We start from the raw sequence: 27,212 nt of genomic DNA, 5'->3' as shown, positions 1-27,212 counted from the left end.
CTGTGAGAGTGACCAGGCACTGGTACAGATTGCCCAGGGAAGTTGTGAAGTCTTCATCCTTGGAGATATTCAAAAGCTGTCTGAACACAGTCCTGGATAACCTGCTCTAGGTGACCCTGTTTGAGCAGGGCAGTTGGACCAGATGACCTCCAGAAATCCCTTCCAACCTCAACCATTCTGAAATTCTGTGAATTTTCACCTCATTCCACACTGTTGAAGTTTAGGGACCAGAAGCAAGATCTAGATGTAAGGCTGGCAAAGAGATGGCAGGAGACAACTTGCAGTTTCACTGTCAACATGCTGACTTGTCTAAATGTGAAAGGACAAAACTGAATATGGGCCAGCATTTCAAAAACAATAGTGATGGGTGATATCAAATTCTCATCTTGTCCCATCTATAGTGTCCACTGGTGATCACACCAATGCTTTAGGAAGAGATAATGATAAGAAAGTAAGTGTTAGACTTCTCCCCTTCACTCATCAGTCTGACGATTACATAGTTTGCATGGCACCAGCCCAGCAGAGAGAGAGAGGGAGGACATGATGCAGCACAGGGGACAGCAGGGTGCAAGGATGCTCATATTTCCATGAAGTTCAACACAAAATTATTCTGCAAGAAGTCAGAGTGAATATTCCAGATTTAACCCTGAGCTATTCTGAAGCCTGGGTCTCTGTCAAAATCATGCAGTCATTTTGCTTCAAGGCAACAGGTTGATCCAGATATAATCTGTCTGACAGATTCTAGAGGATTGAAAAACTATTTCACACTGAGATCCCCAAGACTTCCTCACTTGATGATTAATTCTTTCATTGGAGTATTATCTTACATCTTTTTCTCAAAAAAAGACAGGACAGGACAGGACAGAACACCTGCTAACTTGTTTTTGGTTTGTTCGTTAGGCCATCAATGAGGACTATTATTGCTTTGCTTGAAGTTCTAGATCACTGCTTATTTCAAACTAAAATGGAATTGTCAACCCCTGGTATTAACTTTTCAAACAAAGTGATAGTTTTCTGTATTTATGTGCAAGATGACTTTATTTGTCCTAGGCTGTGGATCCCTTCTTGATCTTAGATTATTATGATTTGTTTTATCTATTTCTCAGAGATTTATATTCTGAAACTCCTCCAGTGGCACTAACAAAGATTTGATAACCCAGGTGATAAAGCAGTTCTGCTTTTAAGTTTCTTATAAAACTTCATTACAAGCTAAATTAATCACTGTAGATTTTAATGTGAAGAGGACAGAGGCGGTTATTTGATGGACTGTGTTCAAAAAGCTGGGTAAGCTTTATATCACTCTATATGATAATAAAAAATTACGGTGTAAGGCCAAGGTCATATCATAACACATGAGCAATAGTACCATGTGCTCATGATGCACTGACAAAGGATGCTTGTTCAGCTTTATAGCTCATACTGTAACCTTTCTCTACTTCATATGCACTCCTAATACGTTTGCAGTTCAGCTACCTACCTGAAAATAGACAATATTTTAGGAACAGATGGTTACATTTTGTTCCAGTTATCTCAAGAAAAGCCTGTCTTACATGCCTACATGAATTTGGGATTTTCAGAAGTACAGGGTCTGTCCTAGATCTATGTTCAACTAATAGTTGATGATGCGGTTACTTGTATATATTATCATTTATATTCTTATTTATCTGTCTTGCTCAATGCTTTGAAATCCCTTGAAAGCTCCAGAAATAAAATAGATTCTGCAGGCAAAAAAGAATAACATGGTTTGTTATGTTCAGAAATCCTCTGTCAATGGGAAAGAGTAATCACATTGAGAAGCTGTTCTGCTCGGTATTGGAAATGAATATATCACTCACTTTTTTTTTGTTCAGAATAGGAAATATGTGTTAAATAAAATATTTCCAGCTAGTATTTATTGGTGCATGAAAGGCTGTAATACAGCCTTGTCTGAAATGAGCTGAAGGAGTGCGTCCAACTGCAGCTCTGAGGCAGGGACAGAGAATTGTTTAACAGTGCCCCCATTCCACTTGCCCATGGAGCACTCAAGCACAAAGAGTCACTTACACTTTCACATAGTCACCCATCTACTTAATTCTACCCTGCAATCCAGGCAAATGAATATTACACAGCTGAGACCTGAATGGAGGTTTCCTGCCCCAGTAAGTAGAAGCCATTGGACCATAAATATAAACAGATGTTTGCACATGTGTGTGATTCATTCAAAGTAGCAAGCTGGGTTTGGAGATGTAGCTTATAAAAACACAGAGGATGAAATTATGAAATTACAGTAGGAAATTAATTATCTCCAATTCTGCAAAAAGGCATCTCGTTCTTTATTATTTTTAAGGTGTTGAGTTATCTCATTTTGGTAATGATAAATTGAGACTAAATAACTAAATTATCAAATAGATTATGCAGTATCAAAACCACAGTGAACAAGGTGTGCACTGTCCCTTTCATCATTGTCACTAGGGCCAGACTCTAAGCGGTTGGAAAAGGTGAAGCTCTGTGACCACACCACTTTGCAACAGCAAAGATTGACCACTTAATGCTGTGGAGGTACAGTGGGAACCAGCAATTAGAGACAAATAAAGTTGTGTTCAGATGATTTGATGAAACACACATACTGTATTTCATCTATTCTAGTAAGATGGGAACAGATTTGAAGGTCTCAGTTGTAAAATAGGAATCTAAGCGATAAATATATTCCAATGTGAGAAGCACCAAAGCAAGTCTATACAGCTGCTTTGCAGAGTAATTTCATGCAGTCATGGGTGAATGTGATTTTTTTTCCACGAACATGCAGGAAGAGATGACACATTTAAGTGCTTCATGTGATTAAGTAGACAAAGTGGCCATTTTTCTACATTTATGCAGAAGCAATAAAAACGTGTGGTCATGCACCAAATCCTAGGGTCAAAACTGCAGTTACTGCTCAGGCAAAACTCCCATCAACATCTGTAGCTTTTATTGAATGTGGGCAGCGAGCCTTCTTTCATACACTTAGTCTGTCCTCACATGTTCTTAAATAGCACCATCAGGTGGCTAAGTGCGGGAGAAAAAAAGGCAATGATTCGCGTAGTCATTTGAACACCTAAAAAGTGTAGCAGCTCTTTTTGCAGCCCCAAACCCATGAGGATTCAGCATAGCAGCCTAGAGGGCATTAGAACAGTCTGAACCATGAGATGAAGTCTTGAAGGAGGATCTCTGCTGAGACAAACCATGCTGCTCTTGCTTGAAGGCATTCAATGAAATTTTGGGCCTGTTTACCTTTTTGACCCATTTGTGGCTTAAAACAGCAAGTAGCTCAGCATAGTGCAGCTGCGCAGTGCATGAGCTTGAGTGGTAAAGCTTGAACCTTTAGATGATCATGCTAAAAAACAAGAACACATACTCTGTGGTATTGTATGCCTGATCACTGACTCTGCTATAGGTGGTACATAAAGAACAGAGGACAGGGTTAGCCTGTTATATTCTGTTTCATGCTGAACTTTAAGCTGAATGGACTCTATCTGTTAAAATCATTGTTAGAAATGGGAAATAATTTTTTCACATCAAACCCTTTTTCATAAGCTCATCCCCCACACCAGAGAGAGTGGGGAGATGGGAACGTGCTCTCAGCCAAACGTGCCCTCGCCTCCACAGAGCCCTGCTGTTTTAACCAACTCTTTGTCATCCAAAGAAGTCGCACACCAAAGAACCGCGCATTGCTCTAAGCCTGCTGATGCTTGCACTGGCTAATTTCTGACTTGAATAATAACAATGAAACATGATTGAGCCGCTTGACATTTACAGAAAGGTGCTTGTTAAAAACAGTTCCTCCCAACTTAATTAACACTAAAACCCTTTAGGTGTTCCACCAAGTACATATTAAAACAGCTGTCCTTTTCACTGAAATGGAAGTAAACTAGAAGTGAGCTTCAATAAAACCAATGGACTATGACTTCTTCCAAGCACAACTGTAATGAAATGTTACTGCTGTAATATCCAGCTAAATAAAGACTGGTGAGCTGGCTAGGCCAGCTGCAGTGGCAGATGCAGACAGGATCATGGGCTTTAAACAATGCTATCACTGAATAAACACAGACGAGGAGATAACATTTCTACACCTCCCCAGTTTCCATGAAATTAGTTTTTGTTATTCTAAATCCAAAAGCTGATAATCCTCTCAGTATAAAACAAATGGCAGTAATTGTTCCAAAAATGGTATCGTAAACTATCATTAGTCATTAGTCACAAACATTTGGAATTATGTGTCACCCAGCACTGGAAATTGCATTGCATATTTGAGGAAACTTGGTGCTTTGGTTGGTGAGAGAGATCACCCACTGGTTTATAGTTTTTACCTGTAGGCCATGCTTTCACCCTTAAGATAGTTAATGCATGACCTAATGGCCACATCCAAACTGGAATCCTTCCTTATGGAAATACCACAGTAAATACCAAGTTAAGAACTGACTAAAGAGGTAAGTTAACCAATTCAATACAAATATGGGGTTTCTGTGTTAGATGTGTCCTAAAAGAGAGAATGTACATCATTTACAATATACTGTTTCGAAATTAAACACCATCTCAAACCAAGGTCAATGTTTAAAAATTTCTACAATTTGTCCATTGCCTATGATGTCATCTAACAGCATCAACATGAAAAAAAAATGAAAAAAATCTGGCAATAATATCCATTTCTGAGAAATTGTTGTGTTCATGTGAATTGTTTAAATCTTATCAGCATTTTCCAAAGAAAGAAAATACTGTTTAATGTTGTCAGTCACTTGACAAGACAGATCCAACTGAAAATAAATGCCAAACAAGCATCAAAAATTACCTTGCATCCCAATCTAAGTGTCAAAATGTATTATGGTCCAAGCTCTGAGTTTTCCAGTACCTTCTAGGCCCTCTGGTGTTCGTGGACTGGGTTCGGATGCATATTTGATTCTTTCAGCATTTGTTTTCTTTTATCCTCCTTAAAACTGAACTTTTCACCCCATTAAAATTGGCTTGGCAAGATAAGAATTTATGTGGTTATAGGATATAATAATGTGTTTAATAGTGATGGGAAAGATTTGGTTACACTTGCTCCTATTAAGTAACAACATTTTACGCAACAGGAAGTTCCACTGAAGACAAAAGGCCACTTGGCACTTGGGTAATAAAGTGCCATAATGAAGTTGGCTCAGTCGTACCCCTACGCATTTTATTGGATACTACTTGGCCAGCATCTGAACAGATTAAGTACTACTATTGTGGAAGATAAATCATCACAAATTCACTATGTCATCTAAGCTCATTTTTATAGTATTTGCAGGGAAGAAGCTTTAAACTCAGATAAATATCGAAGATGACACTTTCACTGAAAATAACCAGTCACTGGGAAATAAATGAAATGTGCATAGATATTGCTTTTAAAGATAAACTTGGTTGCCAGGTTTTTAAGGGCAGACTGCAAAAAACCCATCAAAATGAAACTCAGCTTATCTTGCAGGGATTCACACAGAGCCCATGGAAAATGCGGTGAAAATTTGTATATGCCTATGGGGCCTTCAGGCTTTTCCAGAAGCAAATGGCCAAGCTCCACAAGCAAGAGGAGGAGGAGGCTGTGTGAGAAAGGCTCTCTCAGTCCTCCTGTTGCTGTTTCATATGTTGCATCTTGTCCCTCTTTGTTTGTTTGCACCAAAGAAATTTTATCTAGCTGTAACATCCCCATCTTCTTTCTGGGGCAACGACAAAAGTTCTGAAAAGTATTAATAGCTTTTACTATAAATGAATACAAAGAAATGGAGGAGCAGAAGAGATCCCATCGTTTAACATAACTATCAATTTTGGACAACGGGCACAGATACCTGAAATATATTTAATATGATAAATCTTAAATAATAGTAAATATATTTTATTATTCTTTGGGTCAGACAGGAAGTTTATCTTTTAAGAACAGACTCAAGGGAACTTTTCCTTCCCTCCCTAGCATCCTATTACTGTATTAAAAGAGGGGGGTGATTGTTTACTATTGCTTATAACATATGACCTAACAATTAAGCCTCCTTCAACTAACATGATGGATTTGTAATGAATTTGCTTAGCAAAGTAATTCATGCATAGATCCTTACCAGATATCAGTTACCTGTTTCACAAGATCCAGGTCATCCATCAATCAAAAGGGTCCAGACTGCTGTTAATTTAGAGGCACATATTTCTACTTAAGCAGATATTTTGATAGAAGAGCTTAGAGACACCAAAGCAAAGTACATAGCCCCAGACTTTTCATAGGATCATAGAATGGTTTGGAAACTTTAAAGATCATCTAGTCCATTCTTTCCTGCTTTAAGAATCCACTTAGTTACTTGACCATATAATAAAATTATAATTCTCAATAACAACGTCACAGTTTTTCACCATGGAAATGAATATATGACCTCACATATTCTTTGTTGCAGGCTGAAAAGCAACTGACATCTTTACCTCAGCTTTCCTGAAGAGATATCTGCTGTGTCAAGAGCAGTGTTTAAGAACCAATGTAATAAACAGATATTTAATTTTCATACATTATAATTTCTTAATCCACTGTTTTCAGGGAAAGATGACCTGGTAGTGAAGAGGCTAGCCTAAATCTCTAAAGAAAGACATTTAGTTCCTGGCTTTTTCTCTCTGATTCCAACCTTGTAGATTACCTGAACACCTTTTTTTTTTTTTTTTTTCCCCTTAATAAACCAACAGAACTACAAGAAACAATGCAGCTTTCAAGTGATGTCAATCAACTCTAGAAGTATTGCAGCATCCAGCACTAAAACTGTTGCTTTCCCCATAGTGCTAATTAATTCCCTTTTCTAGTCAAGAAAAAGTACTAATAAACAGAATTATCATTTCTTTCCATCAGTTGTTATAAGCTAAATTCAGGCAGTTTGGGGCTGGTTTCATGTGTGCATTACCTGCCAGGCCAGAGGTTGATTTACATCCACAGCTGTGAACACACATACCCTCACAGCTCAGGGCAGAGGGAGAGGATAATCTGCAGCTGACACACACTGGTATGACCATGCTGATATGCTGGGAAACCCTGAACGGATTTGCTAACTGGAGAGAGTTTAGTAAATCACAGGTTATCCAGCTTCATCCAAATTACATCAAGGAATCATGCAGAGTTGTCAGTTTAAGAGCTGACTGCATACTGCTATACTCCCTACATTGCTGATAAAACCTGAAAACATTTGCTCTCTGGTTCGACCCTAATCATGGGGGTTATTTCCCATTTTTCAGTTTTCATAATTATTTTCAGTAATTTATCAGGGTTGTAATTTTTTCGGTTTTTTCTTTATACACAGATTGACGGTTTGTTCCTCCCAAGGACATTTTCCTTTCTGCCAGACAATGACAGGCTCAAATAAGGGGGGATTAGACCCTTTTGCTTCTTTACAATTAGAGAACAGACTGAAAATGGAAACAAAGCATCTTATTTATGCCTTTCTTTCCCCCATTACAACAGCTTTCAGACAAGCCAAACAAAGTATTTTTTAGCACTTCACATAACTATCATTGCACTTAATGAAATTATGGAAATTTGCTAAAGAGCTGGCAGCCTCTGGCTACTGTAGCTTATATTGGAAGTAGTGAGTAGCCACAAACGAAGCCCATGTAAAGCTGCACTTCTGTATTAGGCACCTCTGTGCTGAGACCAATTTTCCAAAGGCACTCGGGGTACATGTTGCAAGTGTTCAATATCTGCAGAAAGGGTCTGTAAGTACTTCATGGGTCCATTTATGCACCATTTGAGCAGACTTTGAGAAAGTCTTGGTGTCCTTCGAATATACTCTTCTGAATATCAAACACGTTATTTGGCCAGTTTCAGTGTGAGTTGAGTCATTCTGAACAACATGGCCAGAAAAGTCAGTTGCAGAGATGTAGATGGGTATGAGTACTCATACTCATGCGGCTTGTGCTAGGGTGCAAATACCACAGAAAGCCAGAGAACAGCTAAGGGAAACCCCTTTCACTGACAGCAGTTCTCTGACTTATGGGATGGATACTACATATTGCAGGAAATTACTGTCAAGCTGAAGACGACAGCGTGGCTGGAAAGTTTCAGCTCAGTGTGCCTGAGCCTGTCCTTTGTCTCGCAGTGTCGGTAGACGCCAAAAAATTCCTGTTACAAGTGAGAGCGCTGAAACATCCTTTCCAACTCCAGTTTCTTCACCTGCCCTCCCAGGTGTGCTACTTCAGCATATGTGAGTATCACATCAGAATGTAACAGAAAGTGAATTTATTATATGATGCTCCTGAGACAATATCAGTAATCCTTCTCTTTCTTATTTATTGTACTGGTGTTGTATTTCTTTATATTGAACTTACCATCATCTGCTCAGAGAAGTATGGAAGAGCTCATCTCTCGTAAAATAAGTAAAATTATGGCTATGTTTTCCTTCTGCTGTCCCTCCCTAATGGGACTGTTGCCATTTTGAGTAATGAACCTCTACTTTAATTCCTCCTTCTTTTCTGCAACAACAAAAGAAGAAACTGGACTATAAATCATTCAGAAAAATAAATAACTTTTTTGTCTGTTATGCCTGATTAAGTGTTTTTTATTCTTATACTCTTCTCAGGAAAAATAAAATAAAATCTGGATTAGTGCTTGAGCCAAGTTCATCATTTGTTTTGATCTGAAAAGTCATGAAAAGAAAGGGTTATTGAAGAGGTAGCCAAATATCCTCAGAGAAGGGTCAGGCTGCAGGCCTCTTCAGTCCATAATTCAGCTAAACAGGACCAGAAGCCAGTCAAAAGTCAAGCAATCAAACAACAGTACTGAGACATATTTTTGCAATTCGGTATGATCAATGGATATTATCACACAGAAAATACCTACCCTAAAAAACAAATGAACAAATAAGCACACAAAATATGGAAACCTGATTACTATGACGGCAAAGTATTATGGTTGTGCTTCAAATCGTCTGTGAAAAGTTGCTTGGGGAAAAAAAGAAGAGTGAATGTTTATAAAAGACCCCTCATCTACATCTAGATACATTCATCTTGAAAAGGAGAAATTTTAATGAAAGGCAAACACACCTGATTTCTGCCTTAGACCAGCAGCAAGTTTCTGTTTCAAGATGGACATGAAATCTGGATTTTCAAGCACTCAGGTCTCCAGAAGGGACTTCTGCACCTTAACACATTAATTTACTCCCTCAAATGTGAATTTTACATATCTGGATGGTATTGTCCAGCATGTCACACTGAGGAAATGCCATCGGGGTGTTCATTGTACTCCCTGAAAGTACAGTCCTGAGGTCTGACTGCTGCATGTGTGGGGTTGCCACCTCAGCAGGGTATATCACCGTTGTCAGTGTGAGGGGATCTCCAGTGACAGTTCCACTACTGAAAGGGGGACAGCTGAGTACATCAAGGTAATGTTCCTACATCTGCTCTACCTTGGTGCTGCTGCAGCCTGAGGTGGAAGAACAGTTCATGGAACCTGTGGATCAACAGCCCATGGCAGAGCAGCTTGGGATTGACGCCAGGTGTGGTGTCCTGCACCCTTAGCTGCTTCAAAGGAGAGCAAGGAATACCAACATGCATTCACTGGACTTAGTTAAACAGTGAGAAACAGCTGGAATCAGAGATTATCCTAAATTAGCCCAGAAGATGGTAGAGACTCTTGTGCAATCTCTTCTTCCTCTCTTTTTCAGCCATCTTAATACTTGGTTGATAACAACCTGGTTCTATGGCAACAAATGGGTACATTCCCTGCGAATTCATAACCTAAATACTGTTGCATTATTTTGTGCTTAATGCTATGTAATTGATGTGACTTGAGCCCAGTCCTGCATCCGGTTTGTTGGAGCAAGAATGAATTCTCATTGTCCCATTGAGGTGGACATTGCAATGCTTGCCTGCACCACTGGAAAAGCCAGCACAGCGAGTACAGGGGCTGAACCCACACTGCACACTGACCTGGCTGTGAGACCAGCTTGTCTGGTCAACCTTTTCTGCCATTCACATGTCAAAAATGCAAATATAGGCTCATCCTGTATCATTGCCAGGGCACGCTGGGCCCCACAAGTCTGAATGTGCATGAGTGGTTGGTGTCTCACAGCACGAGGCAGGGCAGGCCTGGTGACAGGTCATCCATGAGGCTCTGTCTGGAGAGAAGGTGGGTCACACAGTGCCTCCTGCCCCTCTAGAGATAAAACTTTGAGCTGCATAGTCACAACTAGAGAGTTACTATTCTCCACTGTTAGTCTTTGTGGGCAATCTTCTTTCATACACTTCTGGAATATGATCAGCCTTTTAATACACTTGGAGAAGGCCTTTTGGTTCTAGTTATTTGCCAAAAAAATCACAAATAATAATAATACTATTCACTAATCAGCTTTAGGGGGGAAAAAAAAAAAAAAAAGGCATTAGTTTGCTCCTTTCAGTGAGCGACCATTCTGGAGATGTTTTATTTACGAGTGTCATGGTTTAACCCTGCAGGTAGCTAAACACCACACAGCCGCTCACTCAATCCCTGCCACTGGGGCGGGGAGAGAATTGGAAAAAAAAAAAAAGTGAAATTCGTGGGTTGAGATTAAGACAGTTTAATAGGACTAAAAAGGAAGGGAAAATAATAATAATAACAATAATAATGGAATTAGAATATACAAAAGAAGTAATGTACAATGCAATTGCTTGCCACCCACCAACCAATGCCCAGCCAGTTCCCGAGCACTGGCCTCTGGCCAGCTTTCCCCTTAGTTTATATATTGAGCATGACATCATATGGTATGGAATATCCCTTTGGCCAGTTTGGGTCAGATATCCTGGCTGTGTCTCCTCCCAGCTTCTTGTGTCCCCCAGCCCCCTCACTGGTGGGGTGGCATGAGAATCTGAAAAGTCCTTGACTTAGTGTAAACACTGCTTAGCCACAACTAAAACATCAGTGTGTTATCAACATTATTCTCATCCTAAATCCAAACCACAGCACTATATCAGCTACTAGGAAGAAAATTAACTGTATTCCAACCAAGACCAGGACAATGAGCTATGTGTCTGACTGGCCTAAACTTTGATAGAGCTTCAGCCAGGCTGTGATCATTATGAAGCTATCGTATGCAAAATAGAGCATGTTTTTGACAGTTCCTGTCATCTTCTGAAACAGATTCTTTCCTGATAAAACATGCAGTGAGCTTTGACAATCATGTAGTCAAATGTTTAGCCACTTGTCCACATATCAGTTTGCTTAAATATCTTTATGCTCACTCTATCTCCAGGCATGTTTGTTAAGTAGGATACACTGCTGTGCCGAAGCATTATTCTATCATCTGCAAAATATATTAAAGATGGAAGGTTTAAACCATAGGTTAATGAATAGCTGTAAACTCTGAGAGTCAATTCAAGAGCTTAGATTGAAACCCTTGGCCCCATGGCTAAGTGTATGCCTGAAGGGAAATGAAGTCAAGAGCAAGAAAGCTTAAGAGTGCATTTAAAGCCCTAGGGAAAGGGCACTGCTGCTGTTTGCACTTAAAATTATCCTATGAAGACTGTTATTTTCCCCAAATTTCATGAGTATAATTTAGCAATCTGCTAGTGAGGGAAGAAGCTCATTTTCACTGCAGTCACTGCTCTGTTCATGTTAGGTATCTTGTAATTTTAAGCAGCCACTAAATACACAGAGGATACACTGAGTCTAGTTTCAGGCACAAATATCAAGAAACATTTGAAAACAGAAAACATCACAAATTGTGTGGGAAGAGGTTATTCCATCAAACTTACTTAGTTGGTCAAACCAAGTAATAAAGACCGAAGAGTTCCAATAAATGTGAGCATTTTCCTGGATCACCTAAAGATAATGTCATTCCAGTAAATATTGCTCAGTGGTATTTCTGATCATCTTTCTCTTCAGTTGCTCAGTTTCTGAGAAAATCTCTGTATGTGGGTTGACTTTCTAAGAGCATTTCTATAGTGCCACATGAAGCTGAAATGAGAAAGATTAGAAATTAATACAGTAATTATAATGTGGATAAAGAAGTGGTCAAAGAGACAGAGAGAGAGAGATTTTTGCTAAGACAGGAACTACTGTCCTGAAGAAAGGTTGAGTGAAATTCCTGAAAGAAAGATTTTGGGACAGATCTGACTTGATGTTTTCTTTGAAACTGTTGGCATAGAATTACAACTGATTCTGATATTTGCTTGTGTTGGGGTGACTCTTAATACCAGATGGGAGATTTTTGTGGTCTTCAGAATGTATTCAAATCCAACAGGGAATATGACAAAATGCAAAATTACAAAGTGCAAATGCCTGTGTTGAAGGACAAACTGGAAGAAATTCTACATTGAGCTGGGAGCTCCTTATCTAGAAACTGCAGAAGGGTGAAAACGACTTGGATGAATCAAGGATGTAATATAAGACAGCATTCATAGAAAAAAGCAATATTGGAGAATTGTTAAAAAGGCAACTGTTGGGCACCAAACATTCCTGGTCAGAAACAGAAGCAGTAAGCATGAAGCGAGAAGTCTGTGTCAGCATTACTAAAAAAAGCAGAAGAACAAATGTCTGAGATGGTAAGAGTCTCTTAAACCAACTCTGTTATCAGATCAATTAAAACATGGAACTGCACCCGTCTATTATCTCTCTTAGACATGTCATTAATAACCATACAGGCCTTCAATGTAGTGCAGCTGTGAAGTAAATGCATTGCATTTACTGTGTCTCAGAGTACTTAAAGAATGGGAATGTTGTTATTTTACAAAGAAATGGTAAGGTTTCATCTGGAATAAAATTTATGACTGGTGGTTGAGAGAGAAATTTAATCTGAACTAGGTGATTATAGGAATTGCTAAAATTATATGGATTAGTCCATCTTGGAGAAAAGCATATCTAGTGTACCAAAACAACGGCCGAGAAGTGGGTAGGATTGTTTACTGTAAAAGTATTGGAGGACTAAATGCTAGGAAAAAAAGGGAGTGGTTTAAGGCAGACAGTATTTGCACAAAAAGTGTAATCATTGAAAAAATCAGCCTAAATGAAACAGACTCCAAATTTAGAATTTCTCATCTATCCAAGAAAGCAGATTCCTCAACACCTGTGTAGTGGGATGTGTGCAAGCAACCCTAAACCCCCAGTGTTCTAACTGATCCACTTCTGTATGAGATTCAATGATACAATGTCTGAAATATCAGAGGATGGAGTCAATGATCCAAACATTTTATACAGTTATGTTCAAAATTTTTTGTCCAACACATAAGCAGCAAAACATATTAAGGCTGCTCATGTTTCCAGGGACTGGGGCAGGCGCTGGGGGTGGGAATCTAATGAGAGAGCAAAGACGAGTGTGATCAGAACCACAGTGCGAATATTGAATGCTTGCATAAAGGCTCAGAGGAAATGTGTTTGGTATCAGCTATGTGTACAAATATGCCCCCACAAAAGATTCATCTGGCAGTGGCAAATAACTTAGGTGGCTATTTTAAAAAGTCACCTTAAAACTATAAATTTACTGAGTAAATTATTCAGTATGGATTGTTCATGCAACTCCTCTTCTTGTAATGTGTGAGAAGAATGAATTTAACTACTTTGAAACTGTGTACATGCTCCTTTTTTAATCAGTGAAGTTCCAGAGATAATAGAATTTATTCATGAAATTTACACTTCAGTGGTGTAAGAAAATGGTACAAAATCATAAATGCAAGATCACAGAAAATATTGAAGCAAATACTGGCCTGTAATTCAGCTGAGGATTTTGTTTACATTTTAAGCCATCATAAATTTAAGATACAGTTGCTGTATCTCAGTGACATAGGGTAGCTTTTGGAGAGACCCGTATTGCTGTGTTGGTATTTTACAGAATGGCTGGTGAAACCAGTGTCCCTGGGGTCCCCCTTTAAAAGGCTGGCCCATAGACCAGTGAAGAAGATGAGAAAACTCTTTCTAATTCCCATGGTCTTTGAACAGTGCCTTTAATATTAAACAACAGTTGAAGCAATTTTATTGCTGGGTGATGAGTGGATTGAGAGCAGCCCTGAGGAGAAGGACTTCAGGATATCAGTGGATGAAAAACTGACTATGAGCCAGCAATGTGCTCTCACAGCCCAGAAAGCAAACTGTATCCTGGGCTGCATCAGGAGAATTGTGGCCAACAGGTTGAGGGAGGTGATTCTCCCCCTCAACTCCACTCTCATGAGACCCCACCTGGAGTACTGTCTCCAGTTTTGAAGTCCCCAACATAAGAAAGACATGGACCTGCTCCAGTGGGTCCAGAGGAGACCATGAAGATGATCAGGGTGCTGGAGCACCTCCCTTATGAGGACAGCCTGAGAGAGTTGGGGTTGTTCAACCTGGAGAAGAGAAGGCTCTGGGGAGACCTTATAGTGGCCTTCCAGTACCAAAAAGGGGCCCACAAGAAATCTGGATAGGGACTTTTTACAAGGTCATGTAGTGATAGGACAAGGGGTAATGGCTCTAAACTGAAAGAAGGTGGATTTAGATTAGATGTAGGAAGGTGGATTTAGATTAGATGTAAGAAGATGAAGGAAGAAGTTCTTCACGGTGAAGGTGGTGAGGCACTGGAACAGGTTTCCCGGAGAAGTTGTGGATGCCCCCTCCCTGGAACTGTTGAAGGCCAGGTTGGACAGGGCTTTGAGCAACCTGATTTAGTGGAAGGTGTCCCTGCCCATGGCAGGGGTGCTGGAACTAGATGATCTCTAAGGTCCCTTCCAACTCAAACCATTCTATGATTCTATTAATTCTATGATTGAATTTCAGAAATGGTGTGAATTTCTGTAGTAAGATGGACATGTAGGAGTTGATGTCATTTAATATTTGAAGAAAAAAACATCTAACACCCCCAAGCAGACTTCACAGATTATGAATCAAACGGTATCTTGCAGTCTGGCCTTGAACAGAACACTGGCCATGGGACTTCTTGTTTGACCCCTTGTTTGACTCCTTTAGAAATTATGTGATTATGTTTTTTTCAGTGACAAGGAGTCAGGAACAAACCTTGTAAGTTATTACAGTGAATGATTCACTATCTCATCATATCCCTTTATTCAAACGTGAATCTAGTATCCACCTGGTTTACAAGAGTATACCTAATATTTCAGCAACCTGCAGTTACTCTGTGTACCCAGACAGCGACTATTCTGTCCCTTTTGCCACAGCCCCTCCTGTTGTCAGATGGTTGTCATAATCATGGAGACATTTTTAAAGACTACTTCCAGGTGTTGAAGCAGAACCTTCATTCTTCACTGCTGAATGTCTGGTTTGCTTGCTGTCTGTATCAAAATACATAGTTTTTTTGTGGTAATCCACTTACCATGTTATCGAGATCACTCCCTATCAGTAATTTCCCTTCTTTGTTATTCATCATGTACCCATTCTATGTGTCATCTGCAAATTCTATCAGCAATGATTTTAAGTTTTCTTTCAGATCATCAACAAAGTTCAAGAGTTTAGGAAGAAGAAGTTCTCAGAAGCCTCTCACCAGAAATTCATGTACTTTCTAATGATTTCTCATCCATAATCATACTGAGAGACAGCCATTTATATCCATTTTAGGTGTGTCAGGTGGATTTTAATCATTCTTTTCACTTATCAAATAACATGCATCTCAAGCCCAATGCCTCATGAAGCCTAAGTACCTGATAAATGACCAAGCCCTGGTGCAGTCATATTACTGAAGGGGCAACTGAAGTCGTGTTGTAACTATTGTATAGCATGTTTGGCTGTGTTACTGGGGCGTTCTACAGCCAAACTATAGTCCTTTGAACATCTAGACATGGTACATTATATCAACATTGTGACCTTTATCAACCAAGTTTACAGAGTCATAAGCTTGTAGTCAGTTTGACAAGACTCCTTTCCCACTAACTCAGCCTTGTTATTTTAACCTCCTTTCTTTCTAAGTTAATTGAAACCAATACTAGCCAGCCATTATTTTGCTTGGGAAGAATGTCAGGGTCATATCACCTACTCTATTCCAAATGTTAGACAAGCATTACTTCCCCTTCAGCCTTCTGGATCTTCTCAATCAACAATATAACAAGCTCCTCAGACAGGTCTTTTAAGGTTTTTGCTTGCAAGTAATCTAGATGCAGTATTCAACTTTAATTTAATTTAATGCCTATTTTACTAATTGACAGAAAATACTTTTCTCTTTGTTGGATAAGATTACCCTTTCCTTCTTTTCTATCTAGTAAAGTAGCAGAACCATCATTAGTATTTCCTTTGTTCTCTTGTTCTTATTAGCCTTAATTCTGCAGGCTATGTATTTGTTCGTTTCCTTCTCTTGCCAGTTTTCTACAATCCCCAGTTTATAATTTCTATTATTTTCTAGTAAATCTTCAACATTTCCATCTGTTGTAAAAATAGGTTTATTAAGACATACTTTTGTTTCCCAACTAATAGACTGTTTGGGGATTTTTTTAGTAGATACCTGCACTGTGATGTGAATTGCATGAACATCTTGGAAAACAGTCACCACTTTAAAGCAGTAGGGTTCTCAGACCTTTTCTCAGGTCCCCTCCTCAGGATCTGTTCAGTTCAGTTCACTTCCCCACTGCTTTCCCACCATCCTCCAGTACTGGGTGAGCAGTTGTCCCACTAGACCATGTACCCTGTACAACATAACCAGAGAGCAGAGAGAGAATCACTGGGAACAGAGTGGGGAGAGGCTGAAGGAGATGTGGAGGCAGGGGACTTGGAGTGGGGTACAGGACAGTAGAAGTGGGAGACCAAGGTGTTAATACTTCTAAGCCATAAGCCTGTAGCAGTTTCTCCATTAAGTAGTCCTGCCCCAGTCAATTCCTTCTGGTCATATCCCTGCTCTGTTCCCTGTAGCAAATGTCACCCAAATGTCCTCAGACAGAGTCACTTTTGATTTGGCATACTGGTTACAATACCATACGAAAGGGAGAAGGTTCTCCCAAGGTACTCTCTCAATATTGAGAATCATTCAAAGTCAGTCAGAGAGCTAAACACAGTTTAAATCCATGTGACTTGAAGCTTAAGGAAATACTCACACAAATCTCTGCAAAAGCCATGATTTGTATGTGACTTTTCCCAGCTGCTTGTAAGGGAACAAGTTTTATGATCATCTTGGTTTTCCTTTGTGCAGGAGGAGGTTCCTCTCCCTTTTTCTTCCTCCAGATTGCCTCAGTAGAGAGAGACAGTGTGTCTCTTGGGGGAAGGAGAGACCTGTGGGCACAAGGGCAGCTGGAGTGCATATATGATGTCAGATGTGTTTTAACACAGCTGGCAGAATGCTATAAAACAGGGGTTTTAGTGTTTGATTGAGGAGAGATTTGCCTGAATTCCAGATGTTCATGATATGATCAATCTTGCTATGTATACAACAAGTTTGTCCCCATGGACATGTAAAACAAAGCCTGCCTAACCTAGGGAGTGAATAAGGGCATGCTTGCTTTCCTGGAAGTCTTTTGTTTGCTTTTCCATTCAGATCTCATCTGTCAGGTCATACACAGTTTCTGTAAGGCTCATGAGACTAATACAGAACTTTATGGCCTTGATTTCACTGAAATTGAAGAATCTGTACGTAAGAATATGAAGTTAAACTGACAATGACTAAAAGTAACCTATCTGAGCCTTTAGAGATGGACACAGATGCTCGTATTTGAAGGCACAAACCAACCTTTGAACTGTAGGTTAGGAAAGAGTCTTCCCTATAGGCAAGTCATGCTGTAATTGTTTCCAAAGCCTTTCTTGTCACGTCCTGTAATGCAACTGCTGCTGGCCGTGAACATAGACAGCCCTGCAAGAGCTGGATTCCTGTCCTGAAATGGTGCAGCAATTCCTGAGTTCTTGTCAGTCACTCTTAATTTACTTCATTATAAATAAGATTGGGATCAGGCCCTTCATATTTCACAGAGAGCAATGGTTCCACTCTTTCCAAAGGCATCAGCATTTTAGTGTTAAAAAGCCTAATTCCCTCATGTAGTCCCAACAAAAGCTGCACATGCGGACTATTCTCTGTGGACTAAGCCTTTTATTTTCATTCTTCACAGGTGATATTACAGCTTAAAGATACTTACAATACAGAAAGGTGACTAAGAAATGAAACAGAAACTGGGAGCTGGAAAGTACTGGGATTAAAGCCATGCATAAACCATCAGTTTTAGCTGGAAGGTTTCAGGAAACCAAAGCCAGCAGATTTGATTTGTTTAGGCTCACTGACTCCAAAGCTGGAGCGGAGAGGAAGAGGACATTGGGTTTGTTGCTCACCCCACAGGAGTTATTGCACTTGAAAGTGAAAGACTTTGATCTTTCAAGCCAAATATTCCAACTGTTGAAGACAGCATTCAAAAGTATCTCCATTGGCTCCAGCTGTAGCCAGATTTTCAAACTACACCCTTGCCTAATCACATTATAGCAAATATTATCATCAAAGACTGGAAATGGTGGGCTCTATTTGGGGACTGAATCATCTGTGATCTGCTGAGGACCATAAAAAGTGGCAAGTCTTATACTCTTTAACTTTGATGTGGAGACGGACACAGTCTGGGTAGCAGTTCTGAACTTGAAAACTCCTCTGAAGTGAAGCCCACAGTGCAAACCAGATGTCTCCAAAGTAGCCGGAGCATTGGCAGTGACAACATTAGTGTCAAGCTGGGAATGCAGTCCCCAGGCTGGTACCAAGCCCATAAATCTCACTTGCTGAGAGGCTGAGTTCACTCACTGGTGCACAGCACCCCACTGGCACAGCTCGGCTGCTCCTGGTGCAGTGACCACAACAGTGTGTGGGCTGAGTCTGTTTGTCATGCACCTACTGATTGACAGGTCTTGTAGGTATGGCCTCAACTTCATCTTCCCAGAGGGTTCAGAATTCTGAAAAGCAACCTACTGAAGCAGAGAACCAGTAATTAAGATTCTTGTACTTCTTTATGATTTCATCTTGGCTTGGGGTAACACGCTGAGTTAGTGTGATTCAAATTACTCACCAATAAAATGCAAATAACTGTTCCTCACAGGAATGCAATGAGATTCCACTCACACTTTTCTATTGCTTTTCAATCCCTACATTAAGGCATTTATTTCAGTGCAGGTACTTTCCGGGTGGTTATTGTCTGAATGAGATATAGCAAGATTTGTTTTCTTAAACATTCACTGCCATACTATTTGAAAGTCTCAGTCTGGTTTTACCAACTAGTTATTTTTTCTCTTCCTGTAGGAAGAACATCCTGAATACCAAATAATCCATGAAGTGTGTTTAAGCACAGTATTACTGGAACAAGATTGCTGCATCATTTGTGAACTTTCCCATGGGGAAACAAAAAGGCAAAGCTGCAATAAATCTCCAGGTAAATCTTGCTTTAGTGGAGATCAGTCAGAGACATCCTTCATTCAGAAGCAACTAATTTATTCCTAAACCCAATAGAAAATATGGTTATCAATGCCAGGATTTGCAGAGGCTGAAAGAATTACTATAGTTGAACAAAAGTAATGTTTTAGTGCTCTAATGACAAAATAAAATTTCACTATAGTTCATGTTGTCTGCAAGGGGAACACTGAGAAATTAAGGCACCCCAAGGTGTCTCTGTAAGGGCAAAAGATTCCTTATTGTAAGAGGATGCATGAGATTCCATGCAGTGACAAGGAGGAGAGTCCTACAGAGAAGAACTCATAGGGTGATGTCTAGATGGTCTCCTCTCTGTGGGTAGTTGAATAGAAGGGTTTAACAATGAGAAAAGGGGAAATCTCTTATACTGAATTATGTCCTGAAGGAGGAAGGTTTGTATTTAATGAGACTTTTCACTGTTGATTTTTACCATAAGATAATGTAAATGGTTCTGAATGAGTCACTTTTTTCTTACCAGTTTTAAAGTTGAAAACTCCTGAGTCAAAAAGCTGTGATTTCCAAACGAAAACAGGATAGAGGGCACTGCTGTGCTTTGGACTCCTGTGGAGAGCTCACTCTACTACACTTTCTACTGATTGCAGTTTCAAAGAGGACAAGATTCAGCTCATCTGTTTGTGGGTGTCTATAATACAGCTGTCTACATCACAGCTGGTTTTCTGAGATCCCATCTAGTCAATTTAGTCAAAGAGGACAGCCAGAGATTCTGCTCACCCCAAAGAAGGCACCTACATTTCATTCTATGAATCACACCTTAACTCTCCTGAATATATTGACCAAGATTTATTTGACTGCAATGAGAGCTCAGGACAATGAGCTTGGATCAGGCACCTCCATTGCAGTGATCTAGATTTCAGCAAGGTGGATTGCATCCAAAATGCCTGGTACTGGTGATGGTGACAGACTAGTTCCAATGAAGGAGCAGAGAATTGCCCCTTTCCTGCAGAAGTTACACAGCCGAGCCTGCCATGAATGGGAACTAGAGCTGTTCCAAGGCTTCTCAACATGTTGCACCCAAAGATGAAGTGCTGCTTTGTTACAGCTACAGAAACACTGTGGGGAAGGGGCAGAGAATAGATAGAATAGAATAGAGTAGAATAGATCAATTGGAAGGGACCTACAACTGTCATCTAGTCCAACTGCATGATCACTTCAGGGCTGACCAAAAGTTAAATCATGTTGTTAAGGGCATTGTCCAAATGCCTCTTAAACACTGACAGGCACAGGGCATCAACCATCTCTCGAGGAAGCCTGTTCCAGTCTTCCCAGTTGTTCACCCTCTTGGTAAAGAAGTGCTCCTTAAAGAAGCTGAATGCTTCCTAAAGAGGTGAAGAATCAGAAGATTTTCCATCACTCGTGCTGGTCAGGATCCTTCCTCTTCTTGCTGGGTGCCGATGCATTATACACTCCAACCCCTCCATACACAAAAGAAAAAATACAAGTTCAGTTTGTAATTCCCACATGTGCCTCAACTCATGTCCCCATGTGCCTTCCTACCATGCTCATGCCAGTTGCTGACATTGTAAAGAATGCTTAACGTGCTGTGATAAAACAATTTTCAGCAGCTGTTTCAACATATGCATCTTAATGCCATGGGAGAAGGTATGCCTGAAGTACCATCTACCCTGGGAAAACATCAAAACCAGTACGTTGTGAATATTTCCACTGGGGGAAAAAATGTTTGGGGAAAAATGTTTAAGTAAAAAGAAGTTAAATGTTTTAAAAATATATTTATTATACTTTCCTGCGGTTTCATATTTTCTGTGGGTTTTGTGGAGAAATGTTCTGGCTTGGATCCTTTTTGGTTGTGGGGGTGAGGAGGGAATTAAAGCAGCAGAATTGCACCTGAATCAGAAAATACAGTTCCTTTCCTTCATTAGCTCTCTTGTCTTCTCCTCCTTTAAGAAACAGGTGTGATAAAGCCTCAAATTGTCATAACCATGTCCTTTCACATTGTCATACAATTTAATTAATATTGAAGAACCAATTTGGATATCAGTTATGACAGTGTATATCTCCAATGTCAATGACATTGCAGCAGTATATGACTACAGTGAGCTCAGAATGAGCCCTGAAGCCTTCGTTATGAAAAATGTAATTTCTACTCATTTACCTCATTCTGAATTTCAATGAAGCCTTTAGTATTATCTCTCAATTCCAGTTTTAAGTATTGCTAGTCACCTACTGTGTGACATGTATAATATCCAGCATATGAATTGGTTTCCAGTAAATAGGAATGAACTTGAGGTAATTTTTGAAAGTGTACCTTCAGTTGGGCTAGAGGGCATTTTGTGGTTAATGTCTGTAACTCTTGTAGACTTGGATTCAAATCCAAATAAATTCTGCTCCATACCAGTTCCTTTGGTAATTTGCCTATATCATAAAACATCAGTGCAACATATGACAGCACACAATGAGTAGAGCCCAGAACTCAGGTGATTTATAGAAATGGTGGGTTTGGTAACTATCCAAACTAAATTCTTGTTTAGGGTTTGCTATTGCCTTCCACTGCTGTAATACTGAGCACTTGGGCTCTTCCTCTGCTCTTATGATTATGCTTTCATGAAAGAGGCAGCTGTGTGGGAGGTTTGGATGCACAGAGCACAGAGGATCAAGCCTTGACTTGGTATGTAGCTGTTGAAAATGCTTAGGGCCATATTCAGATCAGCTTATGAGAGCTGCAACTCCATCAGTGTCATTTAAGGATGTATTTAAAAGCAGAAAGAATCTTCTCTTTGGATTGCCTTTTTAACCCAGTATCTTGATTTTAAACAGCATTTGGAAGAACTATAAGTGATTCCACAACCCGAATTACATTGCCAGTAGCAACTCTCGGAAATGTCAGTGAAGATAACTTTGAATCTGACATATTCTTAAGTTTGGATCACTCCCGTGTCAACAAGACTGAACTTCTTTGCAAAACATCATTAGCTCATGTCTCATTCTGTAGGCAGGAGCAATGAGAATTTTATATTTTTCAAAAAAATAAAACAGTAGTAATGACTAGGAACATTTGTAGAAAAAAACAGCCTATAGTGTTTGTAATAAGGAACACTAACTCCTTTAGTAGTATACATGATCCTTTAGAGACCTTTGCTCTCCACAGACAAGGCCATTACTGAAGATTGCAAGTAGAAATTTGGAGAGTCTCTGTATCTTGTCACATCAGTTCTGATTCTCTTCTATTACATTGATCAGATCTCTGCGTATCAAAAAGAAGGTTGAAAAAAGTGCTATGTAACCTCTACAAAAATGCAAAAAGCCTCATTAGACCAGACAGTAGCAGAAGCACAGCACTGTCACCTCTCCAAGATAGTGAAAATGAGAAGAGATGAACAGATACAGGCAAGCAAACAAAAAATAAGAGAAATAAATGAAGAGGAAAACATCCTTCTACCTCTCTGCTTTTCGCGTTTTTAAATAGGTAAAATTCTTCAACCCCAAATTCGTCAGTTTGTATCCTGTAATTACTGCCAGCCATATCTGTTCAGGCGGATATTATTCTAAATGGATAAGCATAAAGACTCTGATGCTTTTGGTAATAAGTGTGACTGAAAGAGGAATATCATTATCTGTTGATTTATATTTACCATTCCTTGCCCAGGTGCTTCCCTCCTCTGTTAAGTATACTGGAGATTATATGCGAAATTGCACAACTTAATGGGCTGAAGAAGTTTGATGACAACACTTAAATTGCCACTATTTTTCCAGGGTTCCTCCTGCATGTGATCTGTTGCCATTCACAGAGGTGTATTCTAAGAAACCAACTGTAGAATTTCTAAACTTTGCACATTCCTGTGTAGCAAGGGTAATTCAGTTTTAGGAAAGTTAATGAAGGAAAAATGTTACTGTTAATATTTTTACAGGGAAATGAAAGCCTTTAAAAAAAAAAAAAAAAGGATCGTGACATGCTTGTGTGAATTTCTATGTATTTGATACAACCAAACAACTGGAGCACTAATGTTCTTGTTTGAGGGGCATTCAAACTCATCATCAACAGTCCAGGACACATCCAGATCCCAATGAAGTCAATACAAAGACTCAGTTGAATCAGTATCCCAGGGTACTGGGGGTGCAAGTACCCAGCCCAATGTGATGTAGTTACAAAATTTAAGAGATTACCACAAATGTTCTCCAAGTCCTTCTAACCTGCCCCAACCACAAGGGAAAATACAGTGTGAATATCTTTCAACGATACGTAAAGGAACTGTATGAGAAACTGCTCAGATGATCAGTGGTAACCCACAGAATCGTCTAGGTTGGAAAAGACCTTGAAGATCATCCAGTCCAAATCCAACCCATCACACATCTGCAATTCAGTTGCATTTACTGGTGTGTTCAAATCCCAGATCTTCTTTAAGAGCTATTTTCAACCTATTTTCTTTGAGTTGCCCAGTGGCAGGATGATGCTTCATTTTCTCTCTTGTGCCTAAACAGGCACAACTGGTCAGTGATTTTTGTCTAGCAAGTGTTAAAGCACAAAAGTAAGGCTGCGTAGGAAGTCTAGCATGGCAATGCTTAAATTCAGGACTTCTTTGTAGAGGAAATGAGGCAGGTGGGCACAGTCACTGAGTAGTTCAGCTTCCTGGAATCAATGACAAAGTACTAACAGAAAAGAAATTAAAACTTCAAAACTCCTTTAAAAAAGGGACCCAAATATAACCACATTATCTCAGGTGTCTCTGTGTTTCTGGTGGTGTGTCAGTGAGCAGTGATGTGTTGCACCAGATTGCCACATCCCAGGTACTGGATGTCATATCAAATAAGTGCAATGCAGCCTAGCAAACATCAGACTTAATATGATTCATCACCCTGAATAATCAGTATGTTGAAACTCTCTGCAATCTGTGCTTAAAAAAATGCAAGTGGTGTTTTTTTTCCTCTAATCTATAACTGTAGAAAGGAAACCATCAACTCAAATGTGAAATATGTTGGAGATAAGCCAGATGGTGGATGGGAAAAGAGGTTTTAAAAGAAATAAACTCACAGAGATTCTTCACTCTTTAGGAGTAAAATTTAAGTATCTTTCCAGGTGGAAGGATAAGCTGACATGTCAAGCTGTGTCAGTGGAGTGGAAGGAACCGATCAGTCCCTCTTTTCCACAAACGTCCCATGCGTGCTTCAGTTTTCCCCGAACGGATATAATATTTTAGTGTTTCACCATGAGACAAAAGAAATAAATATGCTAGTGAATGCAAAGCACTTGGATCCTGTGTCAAAGAATGCACAGAAAAATGGGCAGAAAGTCAGGTGGAAGACTGGACATGTGTGTCTTAGACTGCTTCTTACACTGAGGCGAATAAAAAATAAAGAAACAAAAAAATCCTGAACTGACACTGCATCGGTGTGTTTTCTGTCAAGCTACTGTGAGCTTGAGAAGTAAGCAGTGTCTCTGTCTCCTCATGCCAGGACCAAACTTGCTGGTTTTGGGTGATTCAACAGTAGCATCAGTTCAGGCCAGACAAACCAAGATGTTTCCTCTTCCTGAGGCTGCAGAGCATGTGAAACTCTGCCTTAACTAGAAAACATTCTTATGCCATGGAGAAAATCAGTTGAGCCAAGGACAAAATCAGGTGAGCATTAAGGAGCCTACACTGCTCACCGTTTGCCAAGGAACCTGTTCTGTAGTGTTAAAATTACAAATTGAAGCTACTGAGGATTTATTTACATCATAATGTCACTTTAGCCTAGTACTAGGACATGGTTTTGGGACTTCCAATGATGCAGGGATGTCTTTATTTCTTGAATATTTTGTTTCAATGAGTTGATAGAATGCGCTTTTGCAATGGTCCCACAGCATGTGCTGATATCTATAATCATTATTACATTTTCGCTATTAGCCTGGATTAATAATTCATTAATGACTGAATTAATTTCTTAATGATTTGCTATACTTAAAAATCCAGCACATTTTAAAATTAGGAAAAAAGAATAAGCTTAATTAAGGATTTGGAATCAGCTGGTGTAAAGCTAAATTGAAGTGTGTGCTAAAGAGCACTGCAACCACAATTTGAAGTAGGAATGAAAGGGAAGGAAACCAGAAATCATTTCCTGACTCTGTCTTGCAACAGATCAACTCATAAACTGCCAAGATTTGCTAGTATATTTTAATTAAGAATAATTTCAAAGAAATATGAGTGCTGAGAATCCCATAGCTATCTCCTAGTATTTACAAATGAGAAAATATTGTATTCAGTTGCTCTTGCTGTCTCATACAGCCTGTGTTGAAGAGATGTTCAATACAACTGACAGTCTTTCCCCTTGAAAAGGACACTTCTGGTCACCTCAGCACTGACTGTAGAAAAGTACAGGTCCAGAAGGGGAAATTACTTTTCAAGACTGATCACAAAGTGCCTTTTAGTGAAAGGCAGCTAGACCTATTTTTTACAGGTGTAGGGACAGGCTATGGTTTTGGTACAAATGAGGGCACAAGATGGAAGCAAACACCTCTCTGTTCAGTGATGAGTGTCACAAATGTCTCTGCTGTGACTGAGCCCTTTTGCTCCAGATGGGGTGGACATGACCTCATGAGAGGTTTGTGAATGACAACTACCCCACAGTCCTTGGGGACACAAGTGCTGTATGAACATGACAAGGCATTCACTGCAGTGACAGTAGTGCACAGAGTCACAAAACAAACCAGAAATTTTTGTCTGCTCTCACTGGGTCTGCTTGTGAGCTGCAAAATAACTTGAGTCCACTTAGCAAACCAGTGATAGATGCCAAACAATGTCATTAAACAAACAACAGCGGAATCAGCAAATCTGTTCTCCAAAAACTCTTTCCTTGTGTTGGGTTAGTGCACGAGGGAGACACAACACCCATATTAATGATTTTGTGCAATGTGTTGTTCTTTGAATAATTGTTTTTACTGTTAACTTGGAGACTTAGAAATGACTGCAGCAGCTGTATTTCACAGTGCATACTGGTACAGTAGTACTTCCATTTCCTATTCATATCTATTTGCCTTTCTTTCACTTTTTTTTTTGTGTTAACATTTGATTTATCTTGGCTTCAGAGAGTATGTCCTCGGTTTTGGAAGCCACCAGATTTCCCAAATCCACCTAAGGCCAGGAATTCCCTCACCTCAGTTGTTCCTTTGGTTAAGCATTGCAAATAAAAGTCAAATCAAAAAATCATAAAATAATTTAGTATGGATGGGACCTCTGGTGGTTTTCAGATCCAATCTTCTGCTCAAATTAGGTCCAAGTTTGAAGGTAGATTCAACTGTCATGCTAGATCAGGTTGCTTAGGGCTTTTCTCCATCAATTTTTGAGCATCTTTAATTATGGAGATTTCACATGTTCTCTGGGCTCCTATGTTAATGGTTAACCACCTCCATTGTAAAAAAAAAAATGTTAAAAAAATAATCCCAATATCTAATCATCATTTCCTTTGTAACAAATTGTCCTTTAGCTGTGCTCTTCTGAGAAGAGTCAGCTCTCTCTTTTCTATAATCTCCTTTTAGGGAGTGAAAGGCAGAAATAAGGAACCCTCTTGGCCATCTCTTCTTAAGGCTGAACAAACCCAGTTCATATCACCTCTCCTAATATAACATGTGCTGTATCAGGTACCTTGTCATTTTGATGGCTGCCTTCTGGACTCAACCCAACATGCTAATGTCTTTCTTGTACTGGGGAGCCCAAAACTGAGCATAGTGCACCAGTTCTGTAATTAGTAGGTATATGTTTGGCTGGCATCACACTGGTAAGCTTTAACTCTCAATGTTTTCCATCAAAGTAGGTTTTGACCAGAGTCTAGAGTGAAGCTGGAACTCAGGCCTATAGATACAAAATGAAAGGCTTTCACTCCTCCACATAGTGGCTGATGAGGTGCAAAAGCATTTGTCTTAGAAACAGATCTGACTTTTTTGATTTTTCCTTCATGAAACCAAAG

The sequence above is a fragment of the Strix aluco genome, chromosome 4, assembly GCF_031877795.1.
Source record: "Strix aluco isolate bStrAlu1 chromosome 4, bStrAlu1.hap1, whole genome shotgun sequence".
Taxonomy (NCBI): domain Eukaryota; kingdom Metazoa; phylum Chordata; class Aves; order Strigiformes; family Strigidae; genus Strix; species Strix aluco.
Note: the sequence above shows the minus strand (reverse complement) of the source record.